The following is a 20,258-nucleotide window of genomic DNA, read 5'->3' as shown; positions in this document are numbered from 1 at the left end:
CTTTCTACACTACAGGCACTGTTGTAGGTATTGTGCATATACCACTAAACCAAATACATTTCTGCCTGTATGATGCTTATAGTCTAAGAAATTAGTCCCCATGGAATATTACAATGAAAATTAAATCTTGAAATCTGTTAAGACATTGAGAAAATTTCTTAACCTATCAGGCCTCATGTCCTAGTTTTTTTTTTTTTAATGGGATAATATATTAAACCAACTCATTTGTTTTTGCTAGAATCAAACATAGATTGTATTGGGAGTTGGCATTAAATTTTACAGTGAAGGTGAGTAGATTAATAGGTTTATAATTTAAGTATAAGAAGTGTTTCTACCTTTTTGAAGATGGGGTAGACTTTATACCTGTCTGGATAGAGCTATGTTCAATGTATTAACTAAGATAAAGAGTAAGGATTTGAGTCTACCACTAAGGATAAATTTCATACTTCTGATATAACAAACTACTAGTGGGTCTTCTAAACTTTTAGCTAACTATTACTATATTGAAAAATAAATAGAATTACTTTAACCTAATATATAAAACATTACCATCTATGAATTGAAGAATAAATTGGGGTAAATATCCTATGTGGTCATCAAAAGGGATTTGTTTTTGTTCATAGTACGTGGGTAACTCTATTTATTGCCTAATCTTAATTTTATATTATTTATATTGGAAGCAAATTTTCTTTAGATTTCTAGTGAAGTCACTTATTCAATAATAAGATGTTGATTCTAATTTTACCTGAGATTGTTTCTTAGGTCTGATCCACAAACTTACTAGTATTTTTTTTTCTTTCTGTTCCATCTTTGAGCCCTTGGTTGCCTATATTGTGCTCTTCTATATGTTGTGTATATTGGTATGTATTTAGAGGGAAAACCCTCTCTCAGAAGAATCATGAGCAGAATACTGGGCTTTTTTTTTTAACTTCCTAAAGTCACTCATGTAATTCTAAAGAGCCTCATTTTGTTTTCACTGTTCCAGTTAATATGCTTTATCAGATCGAGTGCAATATTGAAGGTCAGAGTAAAGTTAAGGGGGGAATGATGATTCTCACCTGAATCCAAAATATCTTCTTTAAGGAAGGAGGGAAAAGAGTGTTGACCATTATATAATCAAGTATATTTCTCTCTTAATCAGAAATGTAAGTAAAATTCCCCTTGGGCTTAATCAGAAGACTATTTAACGCTTGAAAATTATAATCATACAAAAGTGTAACCAAGAATTTCCATCTTTTATTAATGTAGTTACCTCTGTTATAATAGCCAGTAGGAAGTAGTTTTTACAAATGAGATTTTTTGATATAAGATTCCTTTTCAGAACTACTGCCAGTTCTATCATGCTGATCTCCTAATATTGTGATGTCAACTAACAGACTATGTTTGGTTCAGAAAATCTGTGCACACATTAGCATCCGGGGTTGTATATATTAAAATATACCAGGCCAACCTTGTCAAGAAGCTTGATATCAGGTGGAACACATTTTTGTTATAAGAATAAAACTATCTCAAAAGTTGGTATCAGGAATTACCAAGATAAATGTGGTTGATCCAGTCTTGTCTCTATCAAAATTACTTTGAAGGCAGGAAAAGAAAAGAGGCTGAAATCTCATTTTCTAAAAGTCAGGTCTCTTGTATTCATTCGAGTTAACTGAAGCCCAAGGCAGACATGTTGGGGGTGGGTGGGGGAGGATAAAGAATCACTGGGATAAAGGGAATGTTCAGTTATTCAACTCTTACTTTGTTTTTGTCTTTCTTTGTCTTGTTTGTGTTTTCAATGCCTGTCAGAAAGAAACTCATATCACAAAAAGGATGAATCTAATGCTGGTGCAAAGAGAGTTGTTTGTAATGGTATGTAATCTCAGAATGAGTTTGTCTCCTGACATAGTCAAAGTATAACCTTGAGTACCAAGAAAAACTGCACATTTGATTATTTATTCTTTGTTAGGAGTCTTTGAATAACAACAAGAAATGGAAGTGAAATCTGGAGAATGGAGGTAATGTGAATGTCTTGAAAGAATATTCTAGGAACCAAGTGTGAGATTTACTTATTTTATTTCAGATAAGGAATGGGCCACAAACTATTAGATTAGCAAATGATGATCCTAATAGCAAACAAATGTTTTTCACAGGTGTTTACTAATCTGGCAGAGAGGAAATGTTCAAAATATTTCAATCAATATTCTACAGATACTCATCTAATTTTCAATTTAGCCATTTGACCCAGGCAGAATAAGCTCTCCCAGTGTTCAATCCATAGCAATATATGTGTACAGTGTGTTTTATACAGTTTTCAATAAATATTTTACTTAAACTTAATTCTAATAAATACTTTGATAACCTGCTCTTAATGAATATAACTAAAAAATTAATCAAAACAATATTTTTACTTTGGTTTTCAGAGTAAGATATATATAAATAATCAAAATTTTTCATTCTCAACTAGAATCTTTCTTAGCATTTTCACTAAATAACTTTACTGATGTTCCCCCTGAAATACACAAGGTTTTTAAGGACAGGTGAGACATTTTGAGTTTCTCTCTGTTTCTACCTCTTGTAGATTGGGAAAGCATCTTGGTTTGCCCTAAAATTAAACTCTTCAGCAATCACAGTTTGAGTGTTTTATTTAGCTATTTAGTACTTATTCTTCCAATGCATTGCTGTCACCCATATGGGAGAGGAGCAGCAGATTGCCTGTCTGTTCCTTTTGAATTTCCTGCTAAACTGTAAGACATAGTGTTTTCTTTCTAGCTTCTTGTCACTATTCTCTACAATCAAAAGAAATTGTGAAGCAGAGAAGGAATATCTCAGTCTCTTGCGGAAAAGTCTTGATGCACCTGTCCAGACACATTTGGGAATGTAGGGCTTACCTACATAAAACAATGTGTGTGTTAATTAAAAATCTCAGGACAATAAAAGCTAGCAGGCAAATTATTGTCTGAAGGTCACTGATGGTCAATGACCTGTATATACATTCCTAGATATGTGTATATAAACTTGAATTACAGCAATAGTGAAGTAGTTTCACTTCATGATACTCGGGGGTAAAGGTATCAATTTGGAAATATTAAAACTGTTTTAGGTAATTCTTTTGTTTATTGTTGATAACAAAAGAGTTCTTAACTCAGTCATATAGGTGCAGTTATTTATCATTCAAAGTCCAGGCAGGAAGGAGAAGGCTCACACAGATAGTATTTTAAAGAAAATGTAATAAAAGGGCTATCTACAAAGGAGTGGACAGAGATAAGGGAAAAATCACAGGGTATAGAAACACTCACATACTACCAAAAAGTGAAAGGCATTACCAGTTCTAAGCCTGAAGGAGCAAGGAGAGGAAACAGTGTTACTGGAGCCAAGTGAGAAAAGGAAGGGACATGAAGAGGGACAAGCAAGATGGGAACAGAAATTCCTTGGCCTCTCTACTCCTGCCCTCCAATCTCCTTCCATTGCCTTTGCCAGAGGTTGGATGGGGCAAGGAGATGGGGATTGGGGTGCAAAGTGAGAAGAAGTAAACTTGCTAAATAAAAAAATCTCAAAAGGAGTATAACCCAAGACTGTTGTAAAATTCTACTTTATTTCATTAGCCTTTTGTTGTTATTGTTCAGGCCAATCCCATGACCCACTGTTGGAGATAAAGATAATATAAATTTCAAGCATCTAGGGCATAGTGAGCACTGAATAAATATCTGCTGAATGAAAAAATGAATGAGTGAATGGGAAATTTGGTTGAATCATCTATTTGAAATTTTTCAGATTTACATTAATAAATGCCTTGTTTCTATTTTTATAATAATTTTAAGATTTAACTATTCTTTATAAATGCATTCTTCTTTTTATCCCTACTGCCCCATTCTAACCTTGAAGCTTATCAATATATTTCTCTAAACTCATTGAGATAGATGAGTCTTATATTTTCCACTGTCAAACCAGAATGCATATTTCAAATCAACCAGGTGCCCCTTAATAGAGGCTGGAGGAACCAGTCCCAGTCCTTGCATTCCAAAGCAAGAGGATGAAATATTATTAACCTAAATTGAGCATTGTACTATGTTTTTTTCCCTCGGTTTTATTGCAGTAAGTCATCAAATACTTTAAATTAGAAAACGGCCCCTGTCAAGGTGAGATAGTCATTTTCTGTGCTTGAAATATAGTTGTGTGCCAGGAGGGAGCTGAGGTGCTTTAAATAAGCTTCCTCCCCCACCATGTAAGCCATGAAATTGTTAACCATTTTAAATGATAACAACAATATCAGTAAAAATAATAGCCACCATCTAGTAGGTACCTACTATGCTTAAACCTCATTTGCATCCTCTAACTCAACTATCCAATTTTATGAAGTTGGAATGATTATAATATTTTACAAAGCAGATAACCTTGCCCAGGGCCATACAGTCTGAGCAGTAGAGAACATAGTGAGTAAGCAGTAGAGTGTACTTGGAGCCCAGGTTGTCTCATACCAAAACCTTCGCTCTTAACCAATACAGTGATAACCCTCTTTTGACTCCCATTTGATTTAATATATTTTTGGCTGAAATCAGAAAAGCTCATGTCTCCCACTTGGTTCTGCAGTGTTCTGTGGAGATGTCTCTGAGAGCAGAAAGACAGAAATTTCATTTCTGCCTTTTGTGGTATAGGGGAGGAAAGCTAAGATAACATTATTGAGAGTGACTGTAATGAGAGAAGAGAAATCAATAAAATGTACAATGAGAAAAGTGAATTTTTGAAGGAAAAACTATCACAGTTGACTAAAGGAGAGTGTGTTATCATACTACTCTGTGTTCTCCTTCCATTGGTATATATTTTCAAAATGTCTCCGTTATCCGAGACATTCAACTTGACCCATCGCTGCCCTTTATACAGAGTTAGCTCTCCCAAGCAACTCTGAGCAGCAGATGCCACATAGAAGAATTGGTGACAACCCTGAGTGGCCTAGGTAATTTTTGCTTACCTTGACTGCTGTTTCTTGCTAATCATTGTAACACTAGACTTTAGCTTTCCATATTAGTTTTTGGTCTCTAGGCTGGTGGCCCAGTTGGCCTTCCTTCTCTGGCTTAGTGGCATGAATCTCACTCTTAACCTTTGGCTGTGCCTCACCTTCTCATGTCATCATTGGCAACAGCTTTAAGGGAAGACACTCTCTTTAAAGTCTTGATCCACTAAAACACTTCCAACCAAGCCAACCCCCAGCATACCCACTTAGAGAGGGAAAGTTAAGCCTACCTTTTTAAAAAGGAAAAGTTAAAAACCTTTATGAAATTAGACATATTTAAGTATGGCAATTCTCACCCACTCTCTTGAAACAACAGTTAATATGTGTTTTTGTGTGTTAAGCTCTGCAATAAGTTCTTCAATTCCTAAGTTTCTATCTAGGGTTCCATCTTTAAGTATATAAAAGAACAACACCTTTTATAGAGTGCTTCATAGTAAAGAAGTTTTTTTTGGAGTCAATTAATTTTCAGTGCTGCTTAAAAATGACATTTTATTATTTTTAATATAGGCAAAGTGAGGAGGGGCTCAAAAAAGATCTCATCTGCATTACTGACTTTAGGAATGCTAGAGTGTTAGAGCACGTGAGATGTATATGCTGAAAACCCAAACAGCCACTCAAAAATAGAAAAGAGGACACAGGATTTACAGAAAAGAGAGACAGCATAGTACAGACTATAGAGTTAAATCTCCTAGGCTCAAATCCCACCTGTAATACCTACTAGCGGTACAGCTTTAGACAAATTTCTTAACTTTCTTTCCCTGCTTCTGTTTTATCTATAAAATGTGAATTATTATAATTATAGCACCTAGTATTATATGGGGTTTTATGAGAATTGAATGATCCCTTATTAAAGCATGGGGAGCTCTACGAGCAGTGCCTAGTATAGGAAGTGCTTGATGAATGGCAGCTCTCATTATAACCAGCAACAAGCCATGTGACAACTGCAAGTCACAGACCTCAGGAGCTCACTGTCTTCCTCCTTAAACAGCATTGACCTTTGATCTAGAAGTTTCTTATCTGTTAATGTATTCTTTTACTAGAAATAGGCTCCCTTGACCAAATGGCAACCAGTTAAATTCTGACTGGTGGCAGCTTGCACATTTTAATATTTCTAAGCTCTAATGTAAATCCCCTCCCAACCCCACACAATGTGTCAAACTAAAGAAGGAGACAGTAAGAACAGAAATCTCATCACTCTTATTATTCCCCATGTGCGATTCAAATGTACTATTGTTTGTCTGTTATCTGCAGTAACTCCTGAAAAACCTCATTCTGTCACTAGAGATACAGCCTTTTAGGATTTGCCTGTACAGTTTGTCAAGCTTTGCAGCCTTCACTTTAATCTCTCAGCCAGAGTGGTTGTCTTCTAAAGAGAGGTCATTCTAAAGCCTATTCAGGTATCGTATTTTCCTCTTTTCTTCTGTTCTCTCTTTTATGGGCTGCCTTCCCCTTTAGGATTAGAGACAAGAATCACAGAGAGGATTCATTCAAAATCCACTTCCCTCTCCTCCTCTTTGTGTCAGGAGAATATAGTATTTGAGTTCCACATTGAAGGTAGACAGACATAATTCCTGACTCTACCACTTATTAACTGGGTAATGGAAGGCAATTTTCTTGTTACCTTTGAGCCTCGGTAAATAAATGTTACTGTGAGAGTGAATTAAACAAGATGACACAGTTGCATACAGCATATAGTAACCTTTCAATAGTGGCATCAATCACTGTTGTACTTTCCACTCTAACATCTGACATGTTTTTCCATGTTTCTTCTCTGCACCTATGTCGAGATCTTTATACTTTATTCATCAGTCTATTCTCCACTCCTTTCCCCCCACCAAAGCATATCCTCTTAGTTATCTACCTGAATCTTTATTCTCCACCTGATGTCATTCAAATTTCAGACCCTACTCCTCTGATTAAAACACTTCTAGTTTGGTGATCTTCCACGGTCCTTTCAAAGCACTTATTCCAATTCCTCTGCTTGATTATCTGCAGCACCATACAATATACAGCAATTACCATTCCACTTTTCCTAATGTGCGCAGGTAAAGCTTCAATAATTCCTCTTACTTTCTCTAAAGGTCACTTTTCTGAAACAGTAGAGCCCTCTGGAGGAGAGCTCCTAGAGCTGCTAGTGATACTGATATTGGGGTAGAGTTAAAGTTGACTGCAGCTGCCTCATACAGATACTCCTGGCACAGCTCTGTCCCCATGGTCACTCCAAAGTCTGAGGGTTTGGAAGTTGAAAGGAATCCCTGGTACCAGTGCAGAGGGATAGCACGTAGACATATTATCTAGATCAGATGGTAAGCACAGAATAGAGTAATGCTTAAGGATATGGGTTTTAGAATCAAGACAGATATAAAGTCAGATCCCAGCAATACTACTTTCTACCTGTTTGACCTTGAGCAAGTTATTTTAACTTTTCTGACTTTTATTTTTAAAAAGGATTAAGAAAGTAGTATCTGCTTTTTAAAGAGGTTCTAAGCATTAAATGGTACAATGCATTTGAAAGGGCTTAATAAATTGCTTGGCATATTATATTATTATTATCATCATAATCACTGTAAATATGAAATGCAGCAGAAGATGTATATATACACATATATGAAGATGTATAGATACATCTTCAGCTGCATTTCATATTTACAATAATTATGATTGTAATAATATAATAATATGCCAGGCAATTTATAAATAAAATATTCATTCATCTCTTTCTCCACTGCCATGATGCTTCCTTAAGCTGTTATTATACTCTCCCTGGAATAATACCATAGCTTTTAACTGGTCGTCATTCTGTTCTGCTCCTGTATCTTTCTTTTCCATTATTCACAAAGTTATCCAAGTGCTTTTTAAAACATGTAAAATAGATCATGTCACTCTTCTATTCAAAATGACTTTAGTCTTTAATAAGTCCAGTCTAGCCCCTGTCTACTTCTCCCTATTCATGTAGCACCACTTCTCCCCAACCCTCAACTAATTTCAGCCCCAGTAGTCTTCCTGCAGTTCTTCAGGTGCACACGTTTCTTCCCTCTGCCTGGAGTGCACTTCACTAAACTATTTGCCTGTTATCACATTCTATTTCTTCAGGTCTCAGCAATGTTTCTTCAAAGAGGCCCTTCTTTACACCCCTCTGTCTTCATTCCCCTTTTATATTCTCCCATAGTACTGTGAATTTTTTCTTTATAAAGCTTATACTTATTTGCATTTCTATATTTATGTTTATGATTTTCAGTTTATTATTTGCCTCATGACTCCTCCATAAGCACAATGAACGCAGGAGTCATATCTATTTTGTTTATAATTTTTACACCAGTGTCTAACTCAGAGTCAGACCCATGGCTTCACGAATATTTGCAGAAACAATGCTGAGTGAATATGACAAATATAGGACAAATGCTCTTTCTGCTCTTGCTTAGCATACCTATCCCTATCTGCAGCATCAGCAGGATCTTCACAACAGCAGTAGCTGTGATTTAGTGAATGGCTGCTGTGGGCCAGGGCCTGTATTAAACTTTTCCATGTGTATGCTCATTTAATCTTCACTATCATCCTACCATACTTTTCAGATAAGGAAAAAATGCATACTCAAGGCCATACAGCTATGGTGAGACCTGAATCAAACCCATACCTAGCTGACTCAAGACCTTGATCTTGCCATAGAAGAGAGAACTGAGCAGGTTACCACTTATCCAGAGGAATAAATAAATGCTTTTTTTTTCTTAAAAAATCCTAATTTTAAAAATCTTCCTCAAAAGATACATTCCAACGCTTAAAATTTCCAAATGACCAAGAAATCAAGTATGAATCAAAATGGTCTTCTTTCAATGTTAACTGAAAATTAATAATAAATTGCCTGTGTCCTAAGCTCAGTAAATCTTTTCATGATGTTTCTATTCTTTCAGTCTGTCATGTAGAAAGTAATATTGGTCAGGCATCAGTGAACCACTGCATTGATCCTGGTAGGGTCATTTGTCTCGTCACTCTGTACAGCTACCTCATCACCAACAGTGCCTTTTTCAACTAGCAAATAAAGACAGAGTCCACCTTAGTTTATAAAGAAAAAAGAAACATTGTAATGGAATGGAATTTTATTTGTGACTTCCCACAGCAGAAGTATTATATCATCTTAAATGCTCATAGGTAATGTGCTTTAGTTAATCATCCCAGAATTTAATTACAAACCATTGACTTCAATAGATTTTCATTCCACTTTCCATTCCTTTAAGAATAAGGAAAAAGAAGACATTTACAAAAATTGTCATGCATGAATGTTATCTCAGAGACATGTGGGTTCTTAAAAATAACTCCAGAACTTTGTACAGGCAATATTCAGACCACAGGGAAAATCTACTTTTTTTCTGGTTGGCCTTTTAAAATGTCATAATCGTTAGCTTAGGGTAACAGGTGGCCAACTGTATCCAATATTAAGCTGACCTTGAGTAACAAGGTCACCAGCACTCAGAATTTTTCTTTAAATTCTTATTTCTGTTTTGCTTCCATGTGAGTGTTTGTGAACAATATAAATATTCCTGGTTTTATGCTTGTGTTATTGTATACATTTGTTCCCATTAAACTTGACGCTATACCTCTTACCAAGGGAAAAAAAGTTCTTCTCATTATTTTGATGAGACTATTATCACCTATTTCATCAGCCTGGAGTACAAATGTGTCATGGTACTAGTCAGCTCAGCTGCCATAACAAAATATCATTGACTAGGTGGCTTAAGTAACAGAAATTTATTTTCTCAAAGTTCTGAAGACTAGAAGGCCAGGATCAAGATTCTAGTCAATTTGCTTCTTGGTGAGAGCTCCTTTCTGACTTGCAGATGGCCACTTTTTCCCTATGTTCTCACATGGTGGACAGAGAGAAAGAGATTCCTCTGGTGTCTCTTCTTATAAGGATACTGATCCTATTAGATGAGGACCCAACCCTCACGACCTCATTTAACCTTCATTACCTCCAAAAAGCTCCATCTCCAAATATAGTCACACTGGAAGTCAGGGCTACAACATATGAATGTTGGGGACACACAAACATTCAGTCCATAATAGTCACCTTAATTTTATTTTCAATTAATTAATCCAGTCTCCACATAGTCAAACAAACAGGAAGCTAAGAATCTCCTTTTTGAGGTTACATTCTATCCCTAAGTTATTTAAGAACACTTTTGCTTTAATGATTGCAAGAGTCCATTCTGCTTTCAAACACTAAGCATAGAAAATGTAAAAGTCAGACTAGTTTGCCAGTGGAGCCCAGCTTTCTCCCTATATTGCTTCTGCCTCTAGAATGATGAAATTAACACTGGTCCTGCAGAGTCCTATGCCTCAGTGAGTCCCTAACTCCTCCCAGTTTTGAACAGGTCATAGTAGTGCCCATGATCTGGGTCCCAAGATGACAATTCAACCACTAGAACATCAAACTGAACACAGCCCTTGCCATCATCACCTAAGTCTAGGTATTGAAACTGGGTTACCAATCCAGACTTCTCCTCCACTCCTGAATTTTTTTCCAGGGCCTTGATTTCCTTTCCAGCCATAAAACATTAGTAAGACCATATCTCTCCCTCAGAGCAGTTCTTGAACTTTGAAAGAAAGGGTCCCTATGCTTGTTTATTTACCTCTTCCCTAGCAACCACAGCTGCATATCCAGGGCTGTTATTCAGAGGAACATCCTTTCTCAAGTTCACAAACATCCCGTAATATCATTCCCCTAGGACTATGGGTGCCTAAGACCTTTATAATTGCAAAACTGGAAAAACCCATTAGAATGATTCTTCTGGAGGAAAAATTATATATATATATATATACAAGGAAGTAGCCAGAAAAGGCATATTTTTTAAAATTTTAATAGATCTTTATTGGAGTATAACTTTTCATTTTTATTCCTCATTCACCATCTTTATTTATACCATCAGCTACCAATCCACTGAACATTCAAGAGTATCCACCTTAGGACCCGACCAACTTAGAAAGTGAGAGAGTTAGGAATTATAAATATTTTAAATTGTCTTCAATCAATTGATATTTTCTATAATTTTTAAAGAAATAGAAATCATAGGAGAATCTGGGCAGCAACACATAAAAAAGTGTGACAAATAGAAAGGAGACACAGAGTTAGTGAAACCTGGACAAGAGGATAATGACACTGGGATATGGCCATGGAAATGTTTTCAGATGATGTAAGGGCTTGGATATATGGGCAGGCTTCTTGAGAGCATATGGCAGAGACACTTCATATAAACCATCGTGTATGGCTGTGTATATGCAGGGATACAAAGGAGTCACAGAGGCACTGAATAAGCAGCGGATCAAGAAAGGATTTGCCTAGGATGGGAACATGGATGGACCTTTTGTTAGGAAGATACCAAAATTAGAATTAAATCTGTGTCCTGGTTCCCATAGAGGAAACTCAAATTTTCAGAACAGGGTGTAGGTTCTAAATAAGGATGCTGGAAGTGTGGATTCTTGAATATACTCACTCACAAGATAGCAATTAAGATCTTGTCTTACGTTTTTTGCAATACTCAGAAAGCTTAAGGATACTCAGCAATAGGCCTCAGTAGTATTACTTTGCATTTACTCAAACATTCTCATCTGTTTATACCTTAGCTAAGGAGACTTTTTAAAATATTTTGAAGAAACTAGTCTCACATGGTTGGTGATAACACTAAGGCTGAGTCCTCCAGATTCCCATTCAGAGAAGTTCTTTCTATCCTGATGGATAAAAAAGTAGGCAGGTAGGGCTGTGAAAGACAGCTGTCAGCCTCTTCAGAGATTGCTTTAGCTCAAAAGAGCTGCTTCACCCAAGATTACATGCTTCCTAGAGTAACTCTCATCTAATGATTGACAGAGGCAGGGATGTAAGGGTCCAACTATTCTGACTCCAAAGGGACATCTCTGATGAGCTATTTTAGCTTCTGAGCTTCCTCTGGGGTTTGTCAAGGATGTCATCCAAGCTACCTCAGAGTGTGACTTCTTCCCCAGTCCATTCCTGGTTCCCCGCCACACACACAATGAGGCAGATTATGGGAGATGTGGTAATTTCCTCCCAATATCCATTATACATTTGGTACTTGATAATAGAATTCCAAAATTTAGATAGGAATATTGCAGCTCAGATAAAAGAATTTATTTCCCAAAATAATTATTTCCTTGCAAGTTAATATAGCTAAGTAACTATGTTTGGGCCAAGAAAATATAGGAAAAAATATTTTAAAGGAGAAAATGTACCTTTTTCACCCTTGCTTCTTGATACTGGTTGTAATAAAGACATCATGTCTGGAGACTGAGCAACTCTTCTGGACCATGAGGCAGCCTGGTAAATATAGTAGAGGGGCAAAATAGAACCCTGGGTACTTGATACTTGTGAAGCCATGACACCAGCCCAGACTATCTACTACTAGATTCTTTTTACATGAAAAGAAATAAATTTCTATTATCTAAGCAAATTTTGAGGAGTTTTAGTTTTTGTTAGCTTTTTTTTTTTAAACTTATAGCTGAATCTAAACTAATATACAAGAGATTTGGGGGGTAGGGGTGGGGGAAAAATCAGCAAAGAGTAGACGCAAAGGCAATTTCCAAGATGAAAGTAAACAACAATTCCAGGAAAAAACAAAAACAAAAACATGTTTAGAGAGAAAACTGCTCAGATCAGAGCATGAAAGTTGTTCCTAGGAAAAATATCTGGAACTAATAACTCATCTGACATGTTGGACTGTCAAGAAAATTGTACTGAGAGGCATTTTAAAGAGTTATGGGAGAGTGTAGGAGACTTAGATCTTCAAAGAAATGAAAGACAACAAATAAGCAAAGTTTTAGGGCTTTAGTAACTACAGCAGAAATAAATTGTGTAAGAAATCAAAAGCATCATAGTATTCTACCTGGTTCAGCATGAACAATATTTATGTAGTCACAATAGTGAAAACATTGGATAGTCTTTTAAAAATTAAAATTAAAAATTGAAATATGCTGAGATGATGTAAAGGGTAAGACAGGAGAAGAGGAATTTTGAGTTAAATCCTCAAATACCATGATAGAACATTTTTGTTGATGAAGAAGTATATGCATATATTTTTAAATTATAAAGATAAATATCTAGAAAACAAGCTAAATAAGTTGAAAGCAGTTGTCCCTATGGACTAGGACAAGAGGATCAAGTGAATGTCATATTTAACACTATTTACATTTAATTTTTTGCAAATATTTCTCAATAAAAATAAAATATTTTCAAAAAAATCAGGAACAAAACTGAAAAGAGGTTAGAGGAAGGCCCAAAGAAACGTGAGAAATAGATAGCAAGAAAGACTGAAGTAAGCTGAAAACCTGGGAGTGCTTCAAATATCTTTGCAATGTCATTTCTTACCACATGATATGAATAAAATCTGAGCTATGACAATTATAATTACTGCCAATATACTAAAATTTCCTTGGAGAACATTAGCTTTCTGCCAATTCACATAAGCTAAATGCCCTTAACTTTCATTCTCAGAATGAATGTTCTTGCCAGGAGGAAAGAGCCACACTACATTCATTTCTAGAATTTGCCATATTGTGAGCTACCGCAAAAGACATTTGAGATCCAGGATTGCCAACGGGAGGTTTTTTCAGTATCTAGTGATTACCACAAACTTCACATGAAACTGCTATACAATAAAAAAGGAAAAACCTCAGCTACTCTTAAGACAATTTGAAGACTTTGTGGGGTTCATTAGGTTCCCCTTTTGAAAGTTAACTTTTTCTTTCTTTCCAACCATATGTGACCTTTTTTTAAAATATTTAACCCTGGGCTTCCCTGGTGGTGCAGTGGTTGAGAGTCCACCTGCCGATGTAGGGGATGTGGGTTCGTGCCCCGGTCCGGGAAGATCCCACATGCTGCAGAGCAACTAAGCCCGTGAGCCATGGCCGCTGAGCTTGCGCGTCCGGAGCCTGTGCTCCGCAAAGAGAGAGGCCACAACAGTGAGAGGCCCAAGTACCGCAAAAAAAAAAAAAAAAAAAAAAAAAATTAACCTTAAATTATGCCTTAATGAATATCTTCAGGAATCCGTGTTTTGTGTTACTTATATACTCTCTGCTTACAGAAGAAATAGCATTTTTATTCAATTTTGTCTAAAATATTACCTAGCTTTTTGTTCAGTGGGTTTTTCCTATCTTTTCCCCCTTATATATCCATCACACATACCTCAGCTATAACTGTTAGTACAAGGCTTACAAATGTTTAAAGATGAGATGTGTACTTTATGGGGCTAATCAAAAGTTTATCCAAGTTTGCTTTCTAAATCAATAAACCCTGCCAAATACTCAACTATTTCAAAATTTTTTTAAATGATGTGTATGTGACTAATATTCTCCTGTATTCAGCTATGTTCCTTCACTAATTGAAACCATTTAGATTCAGTTTCTTAAAAAAATTTAAGGGAAAGTTCTTTTAAACTTGCTTTTTGTATCAGAAAAATGTTATTAAACAGGCTGGACCTGACCTCCCAACTGCTTGAAGTAGGTCTTGATTAGAGGTTCCACAAACAGAAGGATTTTGGCTCATTTTGCTGTGTAACAAGTTACTCTAAAACATTAGTAAATAAAAACAACTACTTTATTTTGTTCACAATTTTGTGGTCAAAAATTCAGGAAGAGCTCAGCTGGCCATTTCTTCCTAGGGGTTTCTCAAGCAGTTACAGTCAGTTAATGGCCGGGCTGCATTTATATGAAGGCTCAATGAGGCAGATTGTCCCAGATAGCTCATTCACAGGGAAGACAGTTGATGGAAGCTCTTTGCTGGGAAGTCAGCTGGGATGTCCACTGAGCACTTCCACACAGCCTTTCCGTACATTGGTTTCAGAGTAGTCAGACCACCAACATGGAGGCTCAGGACTGCGGGTGTTCCAGTAAACAAGATGGAAGCTGCATAGCCATTTTCAGCCTTGCTTTGAAAGTCACTCGAAGTCACTTCTTCTGCATTCTAGCAGTCAGTAATGAGAAACAGCCCCACTGAGATCCAAGGAAAGAGGAAATAGATCCCACCTCTTGGTCAAGTCAAAAAACTTGTGACTATTTGTCTTAAACAGCCACATGAAGTATAAATGTTGAGGTCAAGTTGTTATAGCCCAAGTTCATATTGTTATTTTTGTGGTATTTTTGAGACTTCATAGTAAATAGTTATTTTGGGTCCCTGTGCTTTTAAAAAGTTTACTAAAGTTAGCCCCATCCTGTTGAATATTTGAAGTCATTTTCTACCCCTGAGCATTTCTTTCTCTTTGACAAATCTTCCACATTTAGCTTTTAACAAACATGATGTTTTTGCCAAGTAGATGTTACAATGGAGAGTTTCTAACCACCTCCTACCACATTATTAAAATACTTTTCCACTTGTTGATTGTCACGTTCCTCTCTTCCATATTTCCTTACTTTCATTCCTCCCTTCTCTCTGTCCCCACACCCTCTTCCTTCCTTTCTTATCCAATATGCTTTTACTTTTTGGTTCCACACTCTGCTAGGCACTGGAGATATTGAGATAAATAAACAATGTTCCCTCCTCTACAAGAGTTGCATTTTGGTGGCGAAGATGGGAACTGAAACTGACAAACAGTGTGGTAAATATGATTGCAGAGATATGTGCAGAGGATTATGGGAGCACTGAGGCAAGATTGAAGTGCCTCAACATCTAAGTTACTGAAGAGGGAGCGGTACAAATTCATATTCAAAGAGAGAGAGAACAGATTCAAGGTCTGAGATACATGACTATGACACCCACACATTTCTGGATCATGGGTTTTGAAATATAAATAATTTTATCTCCTAAAAATAAGATTCTTTTTAAAATAATATTATCCACATTTACACAAACATCTGAAAATATGCATTAATTTGAAATCAACTTCTCCCTCCTTCCAATAATCAAACTATCAAAAGTCAGCTTCTTTGGGGTAGCAGAGATAGCAGGAAAATCCCTTGAGATTGTCAGAACTGCTAACCCACTCCAGTGGTTGGATTCTGACAGCTCAATTAAAAGAGAAATGGCAAGCACAGCTGGTCATGAAATTTAAAATATTTATGAGGATAAAAGGCCCTTAACAGTGTTTTTTTTTTACTATTAATTCATAGCTAGATGGAAGTGGAATACTTTGGAGTCCTTTACTTCATTATACTTTCTATGACAAAACGTACCAACTATTTCCTTTTTGGTTTAGCTTGAGAATCAAATGAATGCTTGATTTTTCTGATAATTTTAAGGTAGTTTCTTCCTATCTTTCCCTCAGGAGAACTTGGATCTTCACTGTTGTTGAGAGAAGGCAGTGAAAAAAATTTCCCAGTTTATGAAATATCATCAGCACAGTCTACTCAGTAGAAGGCCAGGTATCTAAAGTGATTCAATTGAACAACTGGTTAAGTTGGGAGACATTTAAAGCATCTCATAAGTAGGTAAATCGGTTGCAAGATGTTTAATACACAGGAACAACTGCTTGTGGACTAAACCACTGGGACTTCTCTGGCATTTTTAGGAAGAAGGAAAAGATTGGGAAATGTTCCTTCTACAGGCTAGCCTGTATTACTTTGGGAAACACTTGCAAGTAGAGATGTTAATCATATGTCCCTCTGTCTCTGAATTCCCAGCATCTAGCATAGTGCCTGACCAGAGTGTGTGCTCAATAAATTTCACTAAATGTGTGAAGCAATAAATGTGATGTACAGACTGCAACATAATAAAAAATAATTACCAACTATTGCTAGGTAAAGGGTGGATAAATTAAGTTGCCTTGTATTTGAAATGTTGAATTTCATTTTATTTGGTATTATTCTAAGATAGCATCTATTTTTATCAATATCATCCTAATCATAAATCTTGAAGAAAGACATGCTATATTCTCATCTGACATGACTATAAGGAATATATAAGACTTTAATAAGTGCATAAAAATAGAAATGAGGACTCCAATGGGTTAAGAGAATTTGGTAATGAGGTACTTAGTCTGCCTGCACAGTGAGGGGGAGATAGAGTAATACAGTAATGATCCACTTAATTATTTCAAAAGTATTTTTGATAGATGCATGTCATAGCTTAGCAGATCTGACAGTGACATTGATTCTGCACAGTGACAGACTCTTTCATTACATATTTTACAGTTCATTACAGTGTTTTTTTCCCCAATATTTAGCCTTCATTTCTATTGCTACTTAAAGTTACTTTGTCTTGATTTTTAAAAGGGTGGGTTTTATCTTGCAGGCTGAGACATACATTATGTTTTAATTCCCATTAAGATCAAAGAAACATGGAATCCTTACCATGTAAGAGCTCTGGTTCCGTCTCACAGAACTAACATTCCACATTGCTATTTGGTTCTCATTTTAGAAAAGCATCCATTTTAGTTAATTTTTGCAACAACCATTGCCAGATAACCAAATTCCCTTTTTCTAGGAGCACTAAAATCAAAATGTTAATAAGGACTAGGGAATCAGGCTTAGCTTGCTTACACATTTTGCAAAATAAGGATGCTGTTTGTAGAAGTGCCATGCTCCTGACATTTCACTATGAACTTATTCTTCAGTTCTTCTGTTGCTTATTTTCCTTTTCTTCTTCTTACTTGAAACCCACTATCCATAAAAAAATGATTGGATTGGATTGTTTCTTCTGGAATATTACTTTCCTTTTGATTAGGGACTTTTATTTTTTAGTGTTGAGGTGTTTGTTTTTTTTTTTTTAACCAAAGGCATTTATTTTTACCTGTTTGTTTTAGCTATCATTGTAGCAAAATAGGAGAATTATATGAAATGATAGATTTCAGTTTTAAATTCTTCACTTATGAATTGATTTACACATTCATTTACAAATATGAACTGAGCCCTATGAGTTGGGGGTCTACTTACTGCCTTTTGTTTTCTTATTTATAGATATTGCTTCTATTTTATTCATACTGGAGAACTATGTTACAGCAGGCTTCAGATTATATAGGGTCCTTGACCAAACACTTATTTTAGACTTATGATGAGATAGACACTATGCTCAAACTGGGGAGTTGGAAATAAATTAAACCTGGTATCTACTTCAAGGAGTCTAATGAGATAGAAAATGTATGAAAATATATCATATTTGGATGCTTTCATAGGTATTAGAAAACCCAACTCAAGCTGGCATTGTGTTGACTTGTTATCAAGAAGATCAAAGGTAAGAGAAAATTCAGCACAGTCTAACCTTGACTTTCATTCTGTTTCTTTGTGATTCTTTAGCCTCTTGCCTTCTCCTGTATGTCAGTTTATCCTCAGGCTAACTTACCTTGTGGTTCTAAACAGAAACAGGGACTATGTACTTCCTCCATTCTCAACCATTGATCAAAATTATGCACTTTACCTTGATTGGAATATTTCTGAGTCAAGTGTGGCTAGGGGAGTCCCATGTTTTGGGCTTGAGACAGGTTCCTTCCTTTTTCTTGACCAATTGCTGTAGCCTGAGGAATGTGATTAGGCTTATTGGTTTGCACCCTTGAGCAGAGGGCAGAGTCAATATCCCCCAAACCACAGTTCTACTACACAAAAGCGAAAGATGGTTACTTAGAGGGAGATTCAAGTAGTGTTACAAAAGAGAATGGTGGGAAATTGGTATTGGTAAGGCAACCAATGACTGGATCTGGACAGCATCAGTTTTCCACCCACTCCCACTTTATGTTCAGTCTCAGCATTTTATTATTATGGTAGCTTGATTACAAAATTGTCCAAATTGTTCGACATGCTAAGCAATTTGACTTTGTAGGTCCTCGCATCAAGAGAAAGTCTGTTCTCCTATTTCTTGAATCTGGGCTAAGCTGGTGATTTCATTTAACAAAATAATGCCTTGGAAATGATCCTGTTTTGAGCTTGGCTCCCAAAAGGTTTTATGTGCTTCCACTCACTCTTGGAACCCTGCTGCCACCCTGTAAACTAGCCTGATCTAGTTGGCTGAAGGCTGGGAGACCACATAGAACAGAGACAAGCAGTCATTCCAGCTCAGGCCATCCCAGAGCAGTCAGTGACCCAGGATTTGACCACAGACACGTAAGTGAGCCTAGTCAAGACCAGAAGGATCTGCTAGGGAGGTGAAAGCAAGGGCTTACACAGGGCCACAATTGTTTAGTTATGATCCTGAAATCCAATAAACTCTTAAAATCAAAAGCATTTTTATTAATTTGCAGGAAATCCATTTGACAGCAAAACCAAATGTGAACTTATTGAAAGGCTACTTACACTCTTTCTTTACCCAAACTAGTGTGAATATCCACTTTTTGCTGAAAAATATATTAATGTGTTTGATCACAGTGTGCTGCCCCAGATCCTACCGGGGATTTTACAAAATATATTATACATGCAAAGTTCTGGCTTTTCAAATTACGTAAAGAAAAACCCAAATCAAACAAGAACCAAAACAAACAAACAAATCACTTGACTTTTGAAACATATCAGGCTCAAGAATTTGGGGACCCTAAAATTATTTTGCACAGAATGTCATCCCCTTTCTTTTTCCTCTTCCCATTCTTCTCACAAAGAATCTTCCCTAATCTTCTTACACTTTTTTTTTCCCTTCCCTCCTCCTCCAAAACCCTTCTCTTCTAGCCTCTCAGTGTCTGACTTCATCCTCCTTCCCACTTTGGGATTTTCCTCCACCACCTCTTTCCTTAAATAGTACTAGTTAAGTCTTTCTCAGCTTCCCAGTTTGCACTTTCATATATCACCCAGCTCAGCAAAATTGAAAGATATTCCTTGACATTTGCTGTCTTTTGAAGGCAAGTGAAGGTTGGAGATCAAGGGTTAAAAATGATGACTAATGTTCTCCCCTTTCACGCATATAAACAAATATAATGATATATTACTGATGCTCTGATAGGAGTGTAAGAGCTAAATTAGGCTGAGGTACAAAGAAAGTAGTGGTCAATTCTACCCAGGATGGAGAAGGGGTATTAAAGAACTTTATAGAGAAAACCATGTTCTAGAAGAGTTGACCTGTACTGACACATTGGGGGAATGAAATTCAGAATCAGCTAGTCTAAGTAGGGGAGGCAGCTGTAGAAAAGGAAAACTGTGGGTACAGCAGGGAATATCGGTGAATTGCATATAGTTTATGAAGCTGGAACATATGGTGGGAGATGAGGAAGAAGAGTTAGGCAAAGGCCAAGTCATAAAAAAACTTTCTCTGAAATAAGCTTCTTTCAAAAATCTGTAAGATTGTCAGTGGGGCAGAAGTCAAGAGAAATCTCTAAAATATGAAAAGCAGGATAAAGTGTGATGGACGAAATATGAGACC

The sequence above is a fragment of the Mesoplodon bidens genome, assembly GCF_964165515.1.
Source record: "Mesoplodon bidens genome assembly, chromosome: 16".
In the NCBI taxonomy this organism is placed as follows: Eukaryota; Metazoa; Chordata; class Mammalia; order Artiodactyla; family Ziphiidae; genus Mesoplodon; species Mesoplodon bidens.
This window is presented reverse-complemented; position numbering follows the sequence as displayed.